At 37.0% G+C, this 16,341-nt stretch overlaps 1 pseudogene; it reads left to right on the forward strand.

The window, feature by feature from the left end:
• The window catches only part of LOC132098569 (leucine-rich repeat and guanylate kinase domain-containing protein-like), a 28,111-nt pseudogene that overhangs the window by 7,487 nt on the left and 4,283 nt on the right, over positions 1–16,341 (forward strand).

The raw sequence follows: 16,341 nt of genomic DNA on the forward strand, positions 1-16,341 counted from the left end.
ACAATGACCTGCCAAAAATGTGAAGAGGGGAAATAATTTGCTCTAGATTCTCTTTTTCCCCAGGTGCTTCTTAGAAGAGTGCATACCTAGTCTTTGCCTCCATTATCTCGTTTAGCTCTTAAGTGTTGCTGTATAAGTCCAGTGTTACTGACTGTAAAAGGCTGGAAGGAATCTTTTTGATATGTGATTATAACCTTATGCCTCCAGAGCAGAGAAAGAGACAAGAGTCGAGTTTTACAGACTAACCTCCCCTACCTATATCACACCAACACAGATGTGTGTCAGCATTCTGTAGATGCAAACGTTCCTTGGTGCTTTTCTCTTGACCTGTTAAAGCAAATAGAGTAAAGGATTAGAGCATGGTGTGGATTTGTACTGATGTTTAAAAACCATCTTGATCTGAGATGTAGAAACGTTTTTGAGAATTGCTTTCTTTGGGTAAAAGCCTGAAAGGTAGCGACTGCAACATTGCAGCAGATAAATGGACCCAGGTGCAGTTAAACACAGGGGTCAAAGGTTTGTCTGTGTGAGAAGAAAGATGTTCTCTTGCAACCCAAAGATCGAGAGTTAAGGTCATTTTGCAGTGAATCTTTGCTGTACATCCATGATCCCCAATTAAGAGATGAATTTGAGCTCAGTGCCATCGTGTTCCATTTACAGTGTCTTTTTCAGTTTTATTCTCTCACTGTCAGGGTCAGTTCGTTCAGACGATGCAGTACGGAGGTCATTGGTATGGCCTGTTGCGGGAAACGAGCGTGTGGCTCGTGAAGGTCTGACCTGCTTGACTATGCATATGGAACTAGAGGTTTCACTGACCAAGGACAAAACTGGGTCAGCCCATTAAGGTCAATTACGCTGTCTTCTATCTATATGTCTATAGGAATATACTTTTGATTTCCCTTAGTGAATTGTAAGAAACACCTAAGTGACAATAAACCAACTCTGCCTTTGCAGGACATTTTCAAAGATTTAATCATTTTTTATTTTAAGGAAACTCAATTGCTCCTTCTATTGCCCCACTTCTGTTGTGCTCATCAGATGACCGTGCTGAGGCATACCGTACTCTAAAACACTTGATGAAAGGGCACCTGGGTCTAGAGGAGCATGGAGAAGGAGGTGATAGAAGCTCAGTCAAACCTGACAACACCTCCATAAGTGAGCTTTCACAGTCCCATTTTTGCCATATACTAAGACCCAATTTTGTTGGCATCTACAAAATAACAGACTTGGACTGAAGGCCGCAGAACTCCCGATTTGATTTCATGGAGACTTTACATGAAGTCAGATTTGTCTGCGGGGCACTTCGACAGGATTATAAAGAATATAGATGTAAATAGCTGTACACTGTGTGAGGCTATGGCATTTCACTGCTGCAGCCACAGCAGACATCTGTTCATGATGGCCGAGTGCCTTAAAGACAACTCTGTTGTAGACCCAACTGGTGAGTTACTGGCAGCCAACACGACAGAGGACGCTGACCTCATGGACTCCTACAGCAGAAACTACCAGAACAAAATCTAGGCCAAAAGCAGTAAGTCAGAGTTATTGATTCTGTTATTTGTACATGATTATAGGCTTGAAATAATCCACAGAAGCTATTGTGGTGAGGAATAGCTGTTTCAGAGGTAGTAGAACTGTACATTACCCAAACTGATTGTAACTGACAATGAGATAGAAGATCACTTATCCAACCACAAAATATTGGCTTGGTCCAAAATCTGGTAAGCTGCCATACAAAGGCAGACATCATGCTAACTCAGATACAGCCTTAAAGGGATACTCCACCCCAAAATGAATATTTTGTCATTAATTACTTACCCCCATGTCATCCCAAACCCGTAAAAGCTTTGTTCGTCTTCAGAACACTATTTAATATATTTTGGATGAAAACCGGAAGGCTTGTGACTGTCCCATAGACTGCCAAGTAAGTTACACTGTCAAAGTCCAGAAAAGTATGAAAGAATCTGCCATGTTATGAAGTGACCAGAAAACTGTTTGTAAGTAAAGAAAAAAAAAAGAATGACTTTATCCAACAATACCTTCGTTACCTACAGTCTCCTCTGTGTCTCTCCACATCACTACGCCACAAGGATGCGTGCATAAATACATGTATAAATAGCGCATCCTTGTGGCAAAATAGTTAATTTTTAAGTAGCTGAAATATTTTGTTTCCGATATTTCAGCACTAGTGATATTTCAGTGAACTTTCAATTAGGTTTTGTTAATAAACTATTTAGCCATTAGATTTTTTTTTTAAGTAACTGTATTTAATTTAGTACATAGCTACATTTAAATGACCTAGAATTGTAGCAAGCTATTGTGTTTTTGTATATAATGCCTAAATTTTGTCTCCTCAGCAAAAAGCATCACCACAGGCTGGTGAGTGTGTGTGTTTATAGTGCTTTACTGATACTGTACGTGTGTGTTTATGTGTGTGTCACAGGAGTGCACCCACAGCTCCATCATCATTAACCTCTCAGTCCTGGCCTCCACCCGGCCCCTCTTCCTCAATGCCTCCTGTTGACCTCGGCGTTTCTGACCTCAATGAGGACACCAGGTATGCCACACACACCTTGACATTTTTACCTCTGACCTCTGACCCCAAAGCAGCAAAATAATTAACCTTTCCCCAAGGTCCTCTCCTTGTGTACATGATTTCCCAGGATGTGTTTTATCTTGTAGCCTCTCCCTTTATGTTTATAACCTCCATCTCCATTTTACACACATCCAGGCTCAAATATCAAAGTTTTCATCCTCGGCTCAAAGTTAAAGCGTTCAGGTAGCTGACATGCCCCAGGCCATCTGTAAGATGTAGTATGTGTTGATGCACGTAAATGCAGATTTATGACTATCTGTGCTTTTGCCTCTCCTGTGTTTGAGCTCAGGGACTCTAAACAGGCGAGGAAATACAATACTTCTCCTGTGAAATATGCATATCCCCAAGATATTTAAATACACTGTAATTTAGCTCATTAAGAGGAATCCTGGGAGACTTACAGAGCTGACTCGCCTGTGCGGTTTTCCACCGCTTTGCTTATTAGCTGGGAATTATTTTACTAGTACAAATTGTGTTAAACAGTGACATTTTGTTTCTTATCTGCTGGGAAAAGCAATATGCATTTGGAGTTTGTTACTTTGCAATCTAGTTATGATGAATTTTACTGTGCTCTTTATGAAATCAATTGAAATGCAGGCTGTGGAATCATGGTATATCCATGAAGAGACCATTGCCAACTCTCTAAAAAATATATGATGCGGAGTTACTGACTGTACAGAGTTACTGACTGTACAGAGAGCAGCACAGGGAATAGATATGTGCATATCATGTGAGTGTTAGTTGCAAAAATAGTTTTTTGAAGTTAGTTTAATTACCCCCTGAAGCTTCAAGTCAGCCATTCAATAAATGACAGTTGAAGGAACAGCTGTGGTGAGTGCTGTGAGGCAAAAGCCAGTCAGGTCATTGGAAAATATGGAGCTTCCCATTCCTCATCTGTGATCTGAGAGGCTGAAGGCTTATCCGTCATTAGCAGATCTAAGCTCTGGGAATGGCCCGAAGTTCTCAAATCCCTGGAGACACAGGAGGTAAGGCAAGTACGCACTATGAAGGGCACTCTTTAAATTACAATATTCAATTTACAAAATATAATCACTTTGAGATAATGTTCAAAAGTTTGGGTTCAAAAAATATTTATTTATTTTTATACTTAGCTTATTATGTTTTTTTTTTTTATAAGGTAACACTTTTATTTTCCAAGGATGTATTAAATTCAATAAAAGTGACAGTAAAGACATTAATAAAGTCACAAAGTGTATATATATTTCAAATAAATGTTCTTTTGAACTTTCTACCAAAGACTCCTGAATCTCAACAACCATGCCGTGCTCAAGATTGCTTAAATCACCTTTCTTTCCCATTCTGACATTCAGTTTGGAGTTCAGGAGATTGTCTTGACCAGGACCACACCCCTAAATACATTGAAGCAACTGCCATGTGATTTGGTTGGTTAGATAATTGCATTAATGAGAAATTAAACAGGTGTTGCTAATAATCCTTTCGGTGAGTATATATATATATATATATATATATATATATATATATATATATATATATATATATATATATATACACACACACTCACATATATATATTTACATTTTCTACAAAAATATTCATAAGTAATAATAATAATAAATAGAGCAAGAATAAATTTTTCTTTAGCAGCAAATTTGCATATTTCTGCATATTTCTGAAGGATCGTGTGAAGACTGGAGTAATGGCTGCTGAAATTTCTGCATTACCATCACAGGAATAAATTACAGTTTAAAATATATATGAATAGAAAAACAGATCTTTTAAATTGTAATAATATTTTACAATATTACGTATTTTTGATCAAATGAATGCAGCCTTGGTGAGCATTCCTTTCAATAACATTTTAAAAATCTTACCCCAAACTTTTTAATTCATTGCATGTGGCTTCAGATTAAAGTGTCTGCCAGTTGCAAAATATATAGAATGTGTTATCATAAATAAACATAATTATGTTTACATAATAAATTTGTAACATGAAGTTGTAATCTGTGTGTAACTCAATGATGTGCTGCTTTTCAAATGAGCAGCTGGAGCTGTTGAAGAGGCTCTACTCTTGTAATTAATTTGTCTTATGGTTCAATCTGACACACAGACTGAGTAAATATATTGAGACAGTTATTAGGATATTTTGTGACACAAGTTGGATTTCATTTCCACTTTCATCTGTCATCATTGTGCAGTGAGCCTGTGTGTGTGTGTGTGTGTGTGTGTGTGTATCTGTACAGTATGTACACACACACCTGGCCGTCCATCATGTTGCAATGATCTCATAATTCAGGGGTGGTTTCAGACAAGACAGTTGTGAAAACCCTCAGGCATAACCTACTTACAGAGACAGTCTTCACATTCGCTATCTTATCACTCTCATAGATCTCACATTCTCACTATATGCAACACTGTGTTTAACATCCTTTAAGAAATGTGAAGATATCAACACTTGGATTCAGTGTGAAAGAAGTCGAATTCTACAGACCTCAATATCGTGAAATTATACCAACATGAATGGAAGAATGACTTAATGGCTTGGTTAAATTTATTGCGCACACATATACAGAGCCCCACACATGACATAGGATAAAATAAAATAAAAAAAGATATCATGGCCCCGACTTAAGAATTAATTCCTGAAGAATTTATTAATTTGTGGCTATGTTTTATACATTTTTTCCTCATTTTAGATAAATTATGGCCACATTATACTAATTCATTCTCTTGTTTTAGTTCAATCAAATCATGAAAAAAATGTCATGTATCGTATAACATAATCGTAGTCATACATAATCATAAAAATACATTTCTAATAATAATAATAATAAAAATACATAAGGTCTAATGGTTTAATATTAAACTTGGTGACTTAAAATTATTTTTGTGATTTGTCAGAATTTTTTATTTTTTTTGCGAGGACCCAAAAATCTAAAATAAACGAGATTACAGACGTGTGTGTGTGTGTGTGTGTGTGTGTGTGTGTGTATATATATATATATATATATATATATATATATATATATATATATATATATATATATATATATACAGTAGTCAACATTTAAAGTGGATCAAGTTAATCAAAATTGATTTTAGACAAGAACGGATATTAATCAAAATTCATGTATAACATGTAAATCAGCTGTTAAGCAATGTTATCATCAATGGAATTTCATGCCACATCACTTTTGATGGTTCCCAGACACATTTGTGAAGATGATAGTGCACCAGAAAAAAACTGTTGGTTGTTGGTTGTCTGGCTGGCCATTCCATCCTTGAGATGCCCTCCTTCTCCAAGAACTCCATCACCAGCCTTGCTCGATGTGGGTGAGCAATGTCATCCATAAGTGCGAAATCTGGCCACATTGCACCAGCATACAGTCACACAACTGGTCTCAGGGTTTAATCCCTATATCCCTATGCTGCCATTTTCGACAATGACAAGCTCTGTCCTTCCACCCAGGGAGATGCCTCCCCAAACCATGAACCAACATCTGCCAAAAGTGTCATGCTGTACAACATTGTGTGGCAAATTTCTCTCCCCTGGGTAATGCCAGACCCTACTGCGCCTATTTAGGAGGTTCACGCAGAACCGGGACTCATCTGTGAAGAGCACTGTACTCCACTCATTCAGGGTCCAACTGTGGTGTTCTGTGGTCCACTACAGATATACCAGTTTGTATGCTGGGCTTCTGGTCTTCTGGCTCTCAAACCAACTTCATGAAGTTGTCTCCTCAACTGAGTGGAGTGGACACTTGCACCCCTGTTACATTCTGAAGGTCATTTTGCACGCTGACTACAGGCATAAAACAATTTCTGCGGGCATGCAGGGTCAAGTATCAGACTTGATTTGGTGTTGTGACCCATTGTCTGCCTCCACCATGCCTTCCACTCACAGTACCAGACCTTTTGAACCTATTCCAGGCTCTGGCAATGACACTTTGAAATATCCCCAGTGCATCTGCAGCTTCATGCTGAGTCATGCCTCATTGCAGCATCGCAATGGTCCTGTTGAAACAGAATCCTGCAAACTCACTAAACATGACATTTTCAATGCTTACTGACATCAAGTGAATCTTTCAGTGCCTTAAATGATGACCAGTTCCCAAAAATGGGCACATGTCAAAGGTCAATTGGCACCTAATGAAAAAGAATCATATCTGTAGACCATCAAAAGCCATGAAGGATGACATTTCATTAATGACAACACTGACAAATAACAGACTTGCTTGTTATACATGAATTGTTAAAGAAACACATTTTGGTTTTGGGACAACTTTGATGAAAGGTTTTGATTATCTTCAAATGTTGACTAGTGCGTACACTAGTCATTTTTTTTATGTCATTGAAAAAAGAAAAAAAAACCTTTTGTAACCTGCTGACTCATATTTTCCTTCTCTTCTTTCATCTTCACACATATCACATATCTCCATAACCTGGCCTCTGAAAACCGAGATCATCTCAGAGAAAGACAAAACTGTCCACATTACATTTTCCAGAGGAGCGCTGGGAGACAAAGAACCCGGCATAAATCATGTTTTCCACACAGAGACGAGCGAGAGAGGCTAAATCATAGTGGAGCATAGCTGCAAGCAGCTCAGGCCTACAGGACAACAGCTGTGACTGCTCTTGATACACTGTTAAATCGGTATTTCAGTGAATTTTAGGCCTATGAGTTCTTGGTTGTGGATTATAAATAGGAGCTGTTGCAAATATTTATCTGCACTATATACTTAATTCTGCTAATAGAAGTATATTTAAGCAATATCACATAAATTAGAAAAACACAAATGCTCCAGTTTTCAAAAACCCTGACTAAAAATGACTAAACAATGTGTATAAATTCAGTATTTTCCATCCATTGATGTAGATAACTAACAGTAAATCCATTCAGATAGAGTCACTTCTTTGACAGTAGGATGGATTCTCCACCTTTCATTCAGACACAAGTTTCCTGTGCTTAAAATGAATCAGCTGTTGAAACACGCCACTGACAGAAGCCTTTGAACTGGACATACAGTGTTAGAGGCTTTGGAAAAGGGTCTGGAAACATTCAGACAATGAAATGATTATTATGTGCCGCTGACTGATGCATATCTTCAGCCGTTCACCAGAAGTGAAGAATGTCATTTGTGTTTTCAAATTCCATTGACACATATCAGTGTCCTGCATAAATGACTTATTTTTTTGATAATGTAAGAACTTACTCTTGTAAGGCGAAGGTGTACGCTTCTGTAAGTTGGCTTTGCTACTGTGGTGTTGTGTTGAGTCAACATTTAATCTTTAAAGGTGTAGTTAGCTTCACCCCTGAGAATTCACTAGTACTTCTGCTTGAAATCTATGCAGCTCGGTTGTTGTTACCAAGGCAACTGGCTCTCTGCAATGCTCCTCCTGTTTGCCTGTTAGGAGACAGGAAGCCTGAAGCATTGACTTTGTGTGCCAGCAGCCCCACAATAATTCCCCCCGATGCTGATGGAAGAAGATTTCTGATACTTTTAATTAGGGGATACTCTCCCTTTCTCTCTCTCCCACACACACACACTGTTCAGTTTCTCGTTCTTTCCCTCCCTTTTGCATTATCAGACAAAAAAAAGTTTTAAGACTTGTTAAAATGCTTGTCACCCCTCATTTTTGAATATAGACATAAGAGTGCATTTAAATTTAAGAAACTTAAATTGTTATAATTATTGAATGCTTTCAAAAACCTAAGACCTAAGGTCAGGTGTCCAGTATAAAGTTACAGGCAATGCTTGTACCTTAACAGTGGCACTCTCCCTAAATACGGTTTACTTTGGTGTCTCATGATTTTTTTTTTCATATGTTGATATTGATTATATTATATATCATAAACTAAGCTCATAAAAAAAAGTTATTATGTCATTTAAATTTAACCTACTATTTAAACGCATCAGATGCCTGTATCCTATCTTAAATTATGATTTTGCCCTGTTCAACTTCAAATTCATGCAGTTCAAATTCATATATTGCTATAATATGACATTCAGTTCACTGTAGTAACAATTGTTTTAACCACAATGTACTTTGTGTTGGATCTGGGTTGTATTTAATGTATATTAATTAATGTTACCCTTTCCATTTGACCTTTCCTGGGGGGTCTATGACAAAGAGGATGGAGGTAAGTACAGTAGGTAGATTTGAATGTACTTGAGATATCACTCGGGTATCACAGGAACAGCTGGCATGTGAAACTACTTTAATATCTCAACACTCAGAAACGACTGCTAAATTAGTATTTAAAGCAGTGCTTATATAGTAGTATTTTTACATTGGCTTAAATAATGGCTTTAAACAGACATTCGGTTGAAACCATCATTGGTATCACAGTTTTCTGCAGTGCTGTAAACTGCAATGGAGATCTAAATGAGAAAAAAAAAACAATTTCCTAATTTTAAAGATTACTGCTTAGTCCTATCCTATTTGATCTTATCAAAGCATATTTCATAAATTTCATAATTGTATTCTGAAGCACAGTATAAAAAATTAAATGATATTTTGGAAAAAGAACACATAGACCTCCAAGTTAATGGTGGCACCTAGTGCTAAATTCCTTAATTATATGGCAAACCCTATTTAACTGGCAGGATTCCTTTAATTTTCTGTGCTCTAATGTTCATCACTGCATGTGGAGACAGTTAGTATATCAGTGGTGTAGTAGATTTAATGTCAAGTGTATGTTTTCTTACAAATGTAGGGAGGGAGAAGGCACTGCATTTGGTTGTCAGTGGTGAAATTGAAGGCTTTCTTGGTTTTCTACTCATTGAGTGAATTTGAGAGATGGCTGCATTGCTGTTGCAATATATTTGTGCATGGTTTTGATATTCATTAAAGCATAAATCAAACCCAAGTTCAAAGACTGGCTTTATTAGACATCAGATAGCTTGCAGACTGAAATGAGTGTGAATATATCAGTCTAGCAGTGAGCATCTGGCTTACTTTCTGAAATTAATCAGACTTGCAATGTTTTGTTTTTTTTGGTTGGTTGTTTTTTTTTCTTTTTTTTTTAGTAAAAATTAGTCTTAATACAGTAGATGCATATATAGCAACGTTTTTGACAAGAGTTTCCTCATTAGATTTTTTTCTAACAAAATAATTTCATTTACCATATATGTGAATAGATTTCCATTTAATTTATGTCTTTATACAATCAAATAACATCTGAGCATTACGTCAAAGCCAGAAAATGATGTTCTCTCTGGTCTATTAATGAGGTAGCTACCTGCCTGATCTAAATTGCATTGCAGGAATACAATCTCAGGAATCTTTAGTCCGCTAAGCATGCAGAGCAGTATGCTACAGTAGGTCTGAGTAGAACTACAAAAAGATCAGTCCATGCACCAATAACTGTATGGTATATATATACAGTACAGACCAAAAGTTTGGACACACCTTCTCAGAGTTTTCTTTATTTTCACGACTATGAAAATTGTAGATTCACACTGAAGGCATCAAAACTATGAATTAACGCATGTGGAATTATATATGGAATTATATACATAATAAAAAAGTGTGAAACAACTGAAAATATGTCATATTCTAGGTTCTTCAAAGCAGCCACCTTTTGCTTTGATTACTGCTTTGCACACTCTTGGCATTCTCTTGATGAGCTTCAAGAGGTAGTCACCTGAAATGGTCTTCCAACAGTCTTGAAGGAGTTCCCCGAGAGATGCTTAGCACTTGTTGGCCCTTTTGCCTTCTGTCTGCGGTCCAGCTCCCCCCCAAACCATCTCGATTGGGTTCAGGTCCGGTGACTGTGGAGGCCAGGTCATCTGGCGCAGCACCCCATCACTCTCCTTCTTGGTCAAATAGCCCTTGATGCCTTCAGTGTGACTCTACAATTTTCATAGTCATGAAAATAAAGAAAACTCTTTGAATGAGAAGGTGTGTCCAAACTTTTGGTCTGTACTATATATATATACATACTGTTAGTAGGTTATTGGTAGACTGGTAGGGTTAGAATAAGTTGATATGCACTTAAAGTCAGTTGGGAGACAGTCACAATAAATAGTTAGCAGATATTAAGCAGACAGTCTAATAAGAGTTAGTTGGCATGTACAGTACTGAAGGTGCAATATTACTTATTATCAACATAATGTTCAAAAGGGACCATCAAAATAAAGTGTTACCAAAAACATTTGTATTTGTTTTAATTGATCAACTGGCCCCTTAGAATATAATTTGAGTTAAACAAACAAACAAAAAAAGTTCCATCAAAGAAATTCACTCGCCCTCAAGCCATCCAAGATGTACATACGTTTGTTTAATTGGAACAGATTTGAAGAAATGTAGCATCACTTGTTCAACAATGACCCTCTGCAGTGAATGAAAACATCACACTAATCCAATAATGATGATGGATTTGTTTATTGCAAACACATATCTTTTTGCTTAACTGATGGACTGGAGAGCTGTGTGAATTACTAATGGATTATGTTTTGTCAGATGTTTGAATTTTCATTCTGGCGGCACCCATTCACTGCACAGGATTCACTAACGAGCATGTGATGTAAAATTCTCCAAACCTGTCCCTCATTTACATCTTTGATCAATTTCTGAGTGAACTACAGTATTCCTTGAAGACCTCTGAACTAATACAATGTTGTGTGGGTGGGCACACTATCTGAGTTAGTTTAAAGTGTGCGCATGTCATTTAGAGGTATGTGGGTGTGTTTTTTTGTCAATGATGAGCATACTTCAGACCTTTTGTTGTAGACTGAGGTAGCCGCTGTGGCCCGTACCTGCCAGCGGGGGATACATTTTTTTTCTGATTGCCGTGGGCAACAAGTTTATGATTTCCTGGATAGAGACAACCAGACAGTTGTGCCAGAGACCACAGACATGCACACACACAACTGTAATCTCATATTAATATTCAAACGCCATATTACTTCTCCACAGCTCTCCTTATTTCTTCTCTCTGCAGACACATTTCCATAACTTAAAATGAGGCACTTGTCTTTATATTACATCAATCAATACTTTTCACCCCAAAAGCAAAACTCAGGCAGGCACATTATTTAAACATGGACTCTGAACACATTCCATGACAAAAACACAATTAAAGTGGAGTCGGAAAGGCACTGCAGGGAAGAATAATGAACTGTTGGGCCCACTGGAGCACAGAAAATGAACTTATAATTAAGATTTCAGCATTACATTAAATCTATATGTCATATACGTCATCCAATTGGGTTTTATTTCTCCCAGGAGCTCTTTATTATTCATAACTGCTGAAAACATGCAAACGGTGGTCTTTTGTGGTGACGTGATGCATTTGAGGTCTACAGTATGTATGATGGAAATCATGTTGACAAGAGTGGTATACAGACACAAAAGGTGACGGCCATTGAAGAGGGACCGCATGCCTGTAAAAACAAGCTAACGTACAAGTTGGGCAATTACCCATCGTGTCAATGATGTTTTTACAACGCAGCCCAGCCCTGTGAATTCCTAATATTTCACCGACAGGAGAGATTTCCTTTGTTTCTCTAATACCGATCCCATTGCTATTTTTACTCAAGCCTAAAGCTTGAATTTAATCAAAACACACTTTAGCTGCACTATGAACCACTTTGGGGATTCGTAGGTATTAAAAAACAGCAAAGCTGCTAATTTATGAAGACAAGCCTGTTTAATATTTCCCAGGCTGATTAGCCATGTCAGCTTTGTTCAACACATATTCCTCGATGCTTATAATTGCTTGATGATGCAATAACAGCACCATTATTGTACAGTAAGTTCTATGATATATATTTTTTTCACTCGGGTTACAAACTCATCTCTAACCTTGCTAAAATACTTCTTTAAAATTCAAATTAGGTTGGTTTCACATAAGTCTCAAATGTTCTTTGGTGGACATTTCTTACAGCAAATCTTAACAAAATATTATTTTCACTAGGGATGTGGGCCATTTTCTCAGAGAGGTTCTCAACTGGTTTTACTCATGATCCAGACATTCCTGGACGTCAGGTGGCAATTTAACACAACAATTAACATAGAATCAGTATTTAATATAATCTGAGTTGCATTGTCTTTTACCTTGTTTTATTCAGGATGAAGCAAAGCCAAGAAGCCTGTCTGGCATCTGTCTAATTTGGCTAGCTTCAACCAAGCAACAGATGAATAGACTCTACAATATTGTGGCATTCAGTTGTATGCGCGACTTTTGACTTCAACAACGTGGGAAATGTTTTCTATGTCTGTTAATGTTGCTATCCTAATTATATTTGTATTTTACCATTATCAATTTGCATTGTTTCTGCCTACTCACCACAATCCAATCACAACAGACCATTTTGGGGTCATGACCCTTCAGCTGAGAAACTACTCTAAACTTATGTAAGTGCTCTTTAAAAGTTAATTTTCTCAAACATAGTTTATCAAAACTAGCATGATTTGACCCTAGTTCAATTATTTGTTTAATGCATTGTTTGATTAGGTAATTGTGGAACAAAATCAGACACTCTATCCACCGTATGCCGTTCCACTCCATTTAATGGCACATCTGAAGGCTTCAATAGCCCCGCTAATGCAACTAAAAAGCCTTGAACAAAATGGTAGTGTGTTGGTGATGTCTCCAGTCTGATAGCTTTTTCCTCCACGCACAGCCTTTTACAAGCTCCTCAAAGTTGAGCGGCACTTTGGCTTTAGACGTAATGTCATAGATAAACCGCGTAAAGTCGCTTCATTACTGCATGCTGGCGGCCTGCCTCTTCCTGCAGCTGATAAGCCTCCACAAACAGTGTCCTTTCCAGCTTTTATTGTAAGCAAACGAATATTGGGAGTATGCTTTTGGATATTTCTACTACAATAGATCTTCTGTGAGGACATTTCTTCTTGTTTCATAAAAAAATTGCTGAAGCAACATTTAAAAGTTTTTGGCTCATGAATGGGCCCTTTTGAACTTTGTGTTCATTTTTGATTTTGTGCATTCACCATTGTGTTCTGTGCAACAATTGCATGGACTACAACAATTGCCATCTCTTTGTGTGTGCTGGTGTGTTTTTGGATGCTTTTAAGAAATGTTTTTTTTCCGCCAGTGCACATCTAACTCTTAATTTAGAGCTACAGATATAATCTCCTGCGAAGTGGGATGTTAGTCAGAAATGACTAACAAACAGCAGGGTTTGTAGCGAGAGCGAAAAGGGGCTTGGGTACAATCCAACTGCACGCTCACTTCACCGGTCGGCCTGCGCTCATGAGATTACATTCTTTGCTGTATGCAAGTTGCTGTGTGGCAGGCATCAGAAAAATATTCCTTGAGTCACGGCAGTAGCACCTTCCGGTTTGTACATTGATGCGAATTATCGCTTGTTCAATCAGATTCATTCATATATCACACAATCAGACGGCGGCTTCTAAAGTGCAGCAATTCAAAAAGTCTTATCTGCCTGGTCCAGAGTACCGGAGTCCACGTAAAGTCATTTAAACTGACTGTGGTAAAGAAGTGCTTGAGGTTACATGCTCAAACAGGACTGAGTTTGAATGGTATGTTTAGAGCTCATGGCCCCGAAGTTTTCTCGATTAAAAAATCTGGCTGCGTTCCACTGCATCTGATAGGAAAACATGCTTTCTATGCTAACTTTGTGTGCAAAGAGTGTTTGACCTGCAAAGAAGTGTCTGTGATCATGATGTAAAGTTTTAGCACTATGTAAAAATGCTTTATAGATTCCCAGGTGCACTTTTTGTTCAAGTCATCGAACCCTTGCAGCTGCATTCATTTTGTGGACTGTAAGACTATGTAGTTATTTAGCACAGTATTTGGAATGACAGTATTTATTTGCCAAGGAAGCTCTTCACCTGTCTGATGCCTCTAGATTTTGCATGAAGAGCTTTTAAAGTTTGAGATTTGTCGTGATTTCAAAGCATGAAGAGATTTTTCCATAATTAAAAGCCTGTCAGATATTTGGAGATTTTGTTTTCAGATCTGTATTCTGTTTGTTCAGGATTTATAACTCCTCAGCTTCAGAATATAGAGGCCTTTTTTACACCACATCGTAGGATATTTATTGTCACAATCACAGGAAGTAAAGTCGCAATTGTGACGCATAAAGTGACAATGTGAGATATTGAAGTCAAAAATGTGATTTATAAAGTCACATTGTTATATATTAAGTCAAATATGACATATTAAGTCACAGTTATTCAATATTATAAAACAATCACAAGAAATTAAGTCATAACTGTGACACATAGTTATATTGTGAGATATTAAATCAAAATGATGAGATAAAAGGACATAAATTCTTAGAAATTCATATTATAAGACATTAAGTCAGAATTATGGCATATTAAGTCACATTGTGAAATACTAAGCACAAGAAATAGTCTCAGTCGAAATAAAGTCCCAAGAAATAAAGTTGATATTGTAACATGTAAAGTCACAATCACAACAAATAGTCACAGTTATGACAATCACATTGTGAGATATAAAGTCATACTTATGACATAGTCACACAATGAATTATGACACATAAATTCACAATGGGTCCTTGGCAGCCTGAGGTTACTATCCACCTTCATTATGGAGAGAAAAAATCTCTTTATTTGTTCCACAGAAGAAAGAAAACCATCCAGGTCTGGAACAACATGTAAAAAATGACACGATTATCATTTTGAGCTTAACTATTCCTTATTATTGTACAGAAGATTCCTCTGTTGAATTTTATTACATGACACCTGAGAGGAATAAACTTCTTGGTAGAACTTCACTGTGCACTACCGAACTTTCTTAACTTTAAACAATTTTTTATATATATATGAATAAACCTGTCTCTATCTAAGTGCTATTCATTTCTTAACTGCAGCTCAGCAGGCCTGCACAGCCATATCTGACAGGATGATTTTCAGCAAAGATTTAGTGATTACATTGACTCTACTAACAGAATAGATTAAAACGATTATTCTGAATGTGTGTATATGCATATGTATGATGATACCGATCTCTCTCTTTCCCTGTTTTACAGATGAAAGGGAGAGAGTGAAGCAGCTAAATAAAGCAGAGAACAAGCCTGTCTCAGGACATCAGTCCAAAAAAGAGGATCTGCTGGGAAAGAGATAAGAAGGGTGGACAGGGAACGAAAGAGAGAGTTGGAGAACGAGAGAGAGAAAATGGGATATTGCGGCATGTGGATCTTCTTCTTGTTCCTGTCTCTCTTCTATCAAAGCAGCACTGCAGAGGCTGAAGGTAGACTGCTGACTCATGCTTTATCTACATGTGATAGGCCCTCCCCAGTGAACTACCAATATCCCGCACTTCAATCAATCACACTCTGAAAAGGTCGCAGACAGGGTCCAAAATGAACACGCACTAAATGCGGGTAAAATTTGAACTATAATTGAGTTAATCTCAGTATTCACAATGATATATAAGTTTGGACGTGAGTTAAAAGTTGAAAAGAAGGAAAACTTCCAAAAGGAAAATGTATATGTAAATGGTGTAAATTCTTTTTTAGCATTAAAAAAAACATTTGTAAAAAATTAGTTTACTTCATACTTCAGAATTTCATATAAATGATTTTTTAAATGTTATATAGATAAGTTGATATGCTAGATCCAAACTAACGAGTTGGACTGGACAAAAAATGTGTGCTGATGCAAAACTAATCATTTAATAAAGTGAGACAACTAAAACACTTGACATTATTTTATTTTATTGGTTGAATAATTAATGAGCTATAATTAATGAAGAATTTTGTCAACTAAAATTATTTATTTTATATATATATATATATATATATATA

Source organism: Carassius carassius, chromosome 22 (genome assembly GCF_963082965.1).
Source record: "Carassius carassius chromosome 22, fCarCar2.1, whole genome shotgun sequence".
Taxonomy (NCBI): domain Eukaryota; kingdom Metazoa; phylum Chordata; class Actinopteri; order Cypriniformes; family Cyprinidae; genus Carassius; species Carassius carassius.